The sequence below is a fragment of the Octopus bimaculoides genome, chromosome 2 (assembly GCF_001194135.2).
Source record: "Octopus bimaculoides isolate UCB-OBI-ISO-001 chromosome 2, ASM119413v2, whole genome shotgun sequence".
Lineage (NCBI taxonomy): Eukaryota > Metazoa > Mollusca > Cephalopoda > Octopoda > Octopodidae > Octopus > Octopus bimaculoides.
In genome coordinates, this window is record NC_068982.1 from 75280439 (window position 1) to 75287453 (window position 7015).

At 36.0% G+C, this 7015-nt stretch overlaps 1 protein-coding gene across 2 annotated transcripts in view; it reads left to right on the forward strand.

Moving 5' to 3' along the window:
• The window catches only part of LOC106875359 (uncharacterized), a 105960-nt gene that overhangs the window by 891 nt on the left and 98054 nt on the right, over window positions 1-7015 (forward strand). The gene's annotated exons all lie outside the window — the stretch shown is intronic.

The window sequence follows — 7015 nt, forward strand, 5'->3', positions numbered from 1 at the left end:
ATATAGGCATACTTCTATAGTTACGTACACACACACACATGATTATTGTATTGATGATTATGTATGCTCGAAGATGATCGTTGTTAAAGTTGTTTAAATATTAATTAATAAGGCAATTAATCTTTCCGAATGTCGCAAAAAATCTATTTTAGTTTTAACGTATGGCTTGCAGCCAAAATACCTTGTTGATCACCTTAAGCTAGCAAGAATGTTAGCTTTTTGCATTAACTATACACACGCAAACACACACACGCAAACACACACACACACACACACACACACACACACACGCACGCACCTATTCTCAACACCTACAGATTAAAATTCTTTTTAATATAAAACCTGTAATTAACAACCCTGAACGTCTTTCTGTGTCCTTCGATGTTTAATGTTAAAGTAAACAAGCCCCATCGCCAATAAATACTAATAGTAATGATAGTAAATAATAGTTTCTGATTTAGGCACAAGGCTAGTAATTTTGAGAAGGAGGTTAGTCGATAACCATGACCCGAGTACATGACTGGTACTTTGTTTTATCGATGCCCGAAAGGATCAAAGGTGAAACAGACCTCTGCGGAATTTGAACTAAAAAGCGTTAAGAGCCGGGACAAATATCGCAAGGCAGTCGGTCTATAAATATAGATGCCTTCTGTTTTTATTTCGTCTAATTTTTAGGCAATTATTCTATTAATATGTTCACCTGTAGGCTGGAAAAGCGACAGAGTATTAGGTTACTGATTGTAGTCGAGTGGCTTGGCTGGTTGTGTCTTTGCATCTTCGCTTCGAAGACAATTATATATGTATATAAGCAGGGTAACTAATTAGAAAATCTCAATGAGATATGAAAGGAGTAACTATACAGAGAAGTAATGTTTATCGCCACATCAATATGGCTGTTCAACGTTACTAACGCTTAAACCCAGGTAGAGCTTCCGCCAGCTGGTTATCAGTGCAATCTGCACCTGGTATATATTGCAAGAAGGGGAGCGAACCTCTACCATCTTCTAGCAGACGACGGGATCACCAGACCGAATGGTTTCCGGCTATTTGTGCCCCATCTTCAGTGGAGAACACCCGACTGCTAGAGATGACAGGAATTCATTCCAGCTCGCAATATATAGAAAACTAAGTGACAATCAGTCACTAATCCTGCAACAAGAAAGTAGCTAGTTTTTAAGGTGGTGCTCCAGCATGGCTGCAGTCAATTGACTGAAACAAAAGAAAAGTATATATGTACATGTGTGTGTACACAAACACTCATATACACACAAATGCATATACATACATACATACATACTCTCTTTTACTTGTTTCAGCCATGCAGCTGCAGTCGTGCTGGAGCACCACCATGGTCTTCCTGATTTCCTCAGTCTGGGGTGTTTCACATCACCACTCTTGCATGTGCCTTAGTCCCAGCTGATGGCCCATTTGGTGTATAAGGGAGTTTGATTCCTCTGCCCTTGTCTGTATCTCATGTCGGGCTGTTGGTTCATCTGATATTGTGGAGAGGAGGATGTCTAGTTCCTTTTTGAAGACATCAATTCCATCTTATGCAGTTTTCTTTATTGAAGAGCTGTGGGCCTTTGAACCCTAGACTATTGCAATACCTGGTCCTGAATTTAAATGGAATGGATGGTACTTTTGGTACAATACAATGGCGTCCAGTTCTGCCATTTGTATAACACTCAATGCTGAAATTAGGTACTAGCCCTACTAGAGTTTTTCATACGTACATTATTACATATGTCATGCCTTTGCTCCAGGAAGTAAAGTTGCAGTTTTTTTCAGCCTATCCCCGTAGCTCTTCTGCTGCACTGTTTCAATTTTTTTCGTGTAGTGGTATTTGATTGCTTCAAGCTCCGCTATTAGCTTGGTACTATGTGACGACCATAATTGGGAGCAGTAGTCCAGGAGGCTGAGAACAAAGGTTCTCCATAGAGTCAGTATACTTTCTTGGTCTCTTGTCTTGAAGACTTTCTTGGTCTCTTGCATTTTGATGTCAAGAATGAGTTGCTTTTGTAATCTTTATCCAAAGTAAAACAAAGTAATTATGTTTGAGCTTTCTTTTCACCTTTTCTATATAATCCTGAGAAAAGTTTATTAGGCATCTTATGTACTGGGCCTGGAATCACAAACATACTTACGATGTCTGAGCCACAATAATACAGCATCCATATCCTAATTTTTAAGGTTTTCCTTGAGATAATCTTACTGTTACTTATTCATTTTTCAACAATTTATGTTAATGTTTCTTGGCCCTGTACTGCATATACTTTATGCAGTACGGTATTCTGTTTTTATATGTACGTACAGTACACTATACCTATAAAAAAAATACGTACCCTATGAATATTTGTTTAATGACGAATTTGCTTAATGACGGGGCTTTTGGAACGTATCTTGGTCGTTAAATGAAGACGGTCTGTATTGCAGTTCTCTTATCTGCTTCCTTAATTATAATGTCGTTATTGTTTTTCAGTTCACGTATAATATCCCATTCTTTTCGACTTGTATTGAGCTTGATTTTAGGGTGTGGCAGTTCTTTGTAAGTGAAGATAGAAATAATATCACAAAATTTATCTAAAGCTTTATTCTTAGGTTTCATAGGCTTGTAATTGCTCTTGTTTCTTACAATTGAATCATCCCTGATTTCTTTATTATACAGTTCCTCTGTTAGGTGTAGTTTTCTACAGAACTCTGAAATATTGTTCTATATTTCATTTTAATTAGGGAATAGCACAGATGAAGCATGGATAAACAAAGAAAATGCTTTCATACAAAGATACAAACTAAGACTTAACAAACTTTAACAGAGTACATACACAAATAACTATTCACACACAAAATTCATTCTACCAAATTCATTTTGCCATTTATGAGGAACCTACACAGCTAACAACCTAAAATTTTAGTCACTGGACTACATACAAATGACTCCTATCCACTCTCCCACCAAGCAGATGAAATTTGGAGTGCCTTTCTTTTTAGGCACAGAATATACTGTCATGGGACATAAATGCACGAATGTAGCAGGGAAACACACAAAAGGTTATAAACTTAATTATGTGTTCATTCTCTACAAACACTTGACAGAAAACATTCAGAGCATGGATTGTTTGGACATGTGCAGTCAACCGTGTCAGCCTCAACTTATGGCACCAAACATTGTCACTTGATACTAACACATGGACATAGTGAGGAACCTACAAAAATTTCTATGAGCAGTCATATGACTATCCTCTACCAATCAAATCCTATTCAAAAGATATACTAATTTGAGCCATGTAATCAAAAGCAAGACAGCTGCAACATAAACCACGTCTTTGTATTTGAACTTATTGAAAATCAAAGTAAACAGTGAAACTGGTTAAAACTTTGAATATATTGATAAAAAATATTTTAGCTATTCTCAGTGCATTTTCAACTTTTATTTCTCCTATATATATGTATATATATATATATATATATATATATATATATATGTACATATCTATATATATTTATATACATATCTATAGGAGTGGCTGTGTGGTAAGTAGCTAGCTTACCAACCACATGGCTCTGGGTTCATTCCCACTGCGTGGCACCTTGGACAAGTGTCTTCTACTACAGCCTCGGGCCGACCAAAGCCTTGTGAGTGGATTTGGTAGACAGAAACTGAAAGAAGTCTGTCGTATATATGTATATATATGTATGTGTGTGTATATGTTTGTGTATCTGTGTTTGTGCCCCCCAACATCACTTGACAACCGATGCTGGTGTGTTTACGTCCCCGTAACTTAGCGGTTCGACTGAAACGAGTAAAAGAGTAATCTATCTATATATGTATATGTGTGTGTCTGCATGTATGTATACATAGATATATAATAATGATCATCCTAATGCCAGCCACTCTGGCACAATAATAATAATAATAATAACAGTGAAAAATACCTTAGGAATGAGAACCCAGGTTCAAAATTTCCCCAAGACAGCTGATGAATGCTGGAGAGTGTATCAGCCAAAACGTTGTGTTAACAACAAACAAGATGAGGACAACTATCTGTCAAATATAAATAATGTTTATGAATTTGTTTTGTAAGATTCCTGATGTGAAATCATGTGTTGAAGCAGACATTGTTGTATTTCAGGATGGTCTTCTTTTTTTTTTTTTTTTCTTCCAAATAAACACATGCACTATATATTTGTTCTTCACTTGTTTATTACTGTTCTTCAGCAACACTTTCCATCTTCATGAGTGCTCCCGCTCTGCTTAGTCCATGGACTAAGCGGAGCAGGAGCACACGAGGACAGAAAGTGATGCTGAAGAGGTCACAGATGAGTGATGAAAGATTTCTGGACAATAGACTTGAGTTAGAATAAGAACAGTAATAAATGAGTTAAGAACAGATATATAGTGCATGTGTTTATTTGGCAAAAAAAAAAAAAAATGAGCATTCCAAAATACAACAATATATTATATATGTATGTATGTATATATGTACGCACACATACCAACACTCCCAGTTTTAAGTCAATGTTTTGTAATGTAAATGTGTGTGACAAATGTATATCCTTTGTGAAACACTTAATGCAAGAAATGTTTTTTTTTATCTTCTTTTCATAAGCCTTGCCTTCTACCTTGACATAAGAAATTAGTTCAACAGGAGAGCAAACAAGTTGTATCATTCCACGTATAGAAAATCAATGAAACATTTTGGTTTATAGAAAGTCAAATGAATTTGAGACATGGCTGATACCTTTGTTTCAGTTAATTTTTAAAATAATGAAAAATTTAGTAAAATAACTTTCTAATTATTAAGCTGGGGCCTGGAACAATTTAACAATGTTTTCGTGGAAGATTATAATTTAGACCACTTTAAAATAGTAAACTTATGTTATAGAACTTGGGGTGGTCTCAGGCGGGTTGGTATCAAAATCTTTTGCAGTGCTGGAGAAAGTAAATAGTAAGGAAAATAGTCTAGTGCATTTGTCTTGAAAGTACAGAAGTTACTTCATGTACAGGTGCTTTGACAGATGCTTTCAACTCAGTAGTAATCTCTCAAGAGAGTTGTAAATCAATTTACGCAGGTCTGAAATATTTCTTGACTTAAGAGAAATCTGATTCTTAGTGTGCCAAGCAAGTTTTACTCTGAGAATTGGGTTTGTAAAAAGATATCATGTTTATTGGTAAATCTGTCTATGATCTCAATTTCTGGGAGAAAGAGAACCAAAGTTTTTTACGCAGTGATTGAAGTAGCTGAGAACATTTCTAGCTAGATCTGGTGAAAGAGGAATGAAAGTGAACTTCAGAAGGAATAATTTACCCTACATTCAACAAGTGTCTCAGTCCAAACTGGTTATGATATCCAAGGCACCTTGGCTTTGGGGCTCCTTAACTGCCCAGGAATATACAAGTTGCAATGCAGACAGAATGTGGCAGTAGACATGTATCCAGAGTTGAGGGCCAAAACATTTGTATGAGACAGGGGTTCTCTGAAGACCTTCTGCAGTTGAGTTTTCCCTACAATTTCTTACTACACCTGTTAACTATGATGATGGTGTTATGCTTTTTAGAAAGCAGTTTGTTATATTTTCATCATCATCATTTAACGTCTGTTTTCCATGCTGGCATGGGTTAGATGGCTTAATTGGAACTGGTAAGCTGGGGAGATGCACCAGGTTCCAGTCTGATTTGGTGTGGTTTCTATAACTGAATGCTCTTCCTAACGCCAACCATTCCAAGAGTGTAATGGGTGCTTTTTATGTGCCACTGGCATGGGTGCTATTTACATGACACCGGGTAATGGCCACGATTACAATTTCATGGGTAACATTTACATGACACCAGCAATGGCTGAGTATGATTTGACTTGGCTTGACGAGTATTCTCAGCCCAGCATATTGCCAAAAGTCTCTGTCACTAGTCATTGCCTCTGTGAGGCTCAACATTTGAAGATCATTAGGTATTAATTATTAGCAAGATGCATTTTTTAAAGAATGTGGTGAAGTTCCCCAGAAGTGATTCTGTGCGCAATAGACAAAACATTGTATTTAAGCCTTTTTACCAACCTGCTTCTGTTGGTACCAAACCTGGTTTTGAGTTGGTAATCTACAGTTTTGAATCTTTGCTTAGTGTCTTTCAAATTCATCATTATTTGTTTTCTGCTGTGTTTGTCAGACAGTTTATTGAAGTCAATTTTCTACAGCTGGATATTTTTTCTGTTGTTAATCCTCACTTGTTTCCAAGAAGGGTAATATGTCCCCATAACCAGAACGGACTAAATAGAACAGGAGGAGACATGTGGCATGGAGAGTCATTGAAAAGGTCACAAAATGTGTGATGGAAAGATTTCAGACAAAGGACACTAAAATAAGAATAACAACAATGCTGAAGTGAAGAACAAGCATATAGTGCATGTGGCAAAAAATATGATCATTCCCAAATATGGGACGCCATTGTTTATAGCAACACGGGTTCCATTTGATCCTATCAACAGAACTGCTTGCTTGTGAAATTAATGTGTAAGCGGCTGAGCACTCAACAGACACACATACGCTTAAAGTAGTTCTCAGGGAGATTGTTTGACACAGAATGTAGATGCATTATGGGAAGAGGATCAGAGAAACTGTAAACCAAATTCCTTTTTTTTACTATTTTCGTTTCTCCCTTGTTTGTTCCCTCTTAACTCAGTATTACTTGTCGATCACCACTAATATTAATGAGCTTCGTACATTCAAACAAACCGATATACAGTTTTAATATTATTGACTGCTATGAACATTTAAACTTGTACTTGTTCTCCTAATTCATAATGCTAAATTTACATGTTTTGAACATTTTAATTTGTCAACATTGAAACTCTTGAAAATGTTTTTCTAATTCATAATTTTAAACTTTTACCATTGATAAACAAAAAATATTGTTGAAACTAGTTTGGTATATATGTAAATAAATGTATTTTAAACATTTATGAATTTTTGAAATTTAGGTGCATTTTCAACAACACATTTTCCTATATTTTTTCCTGTGTGG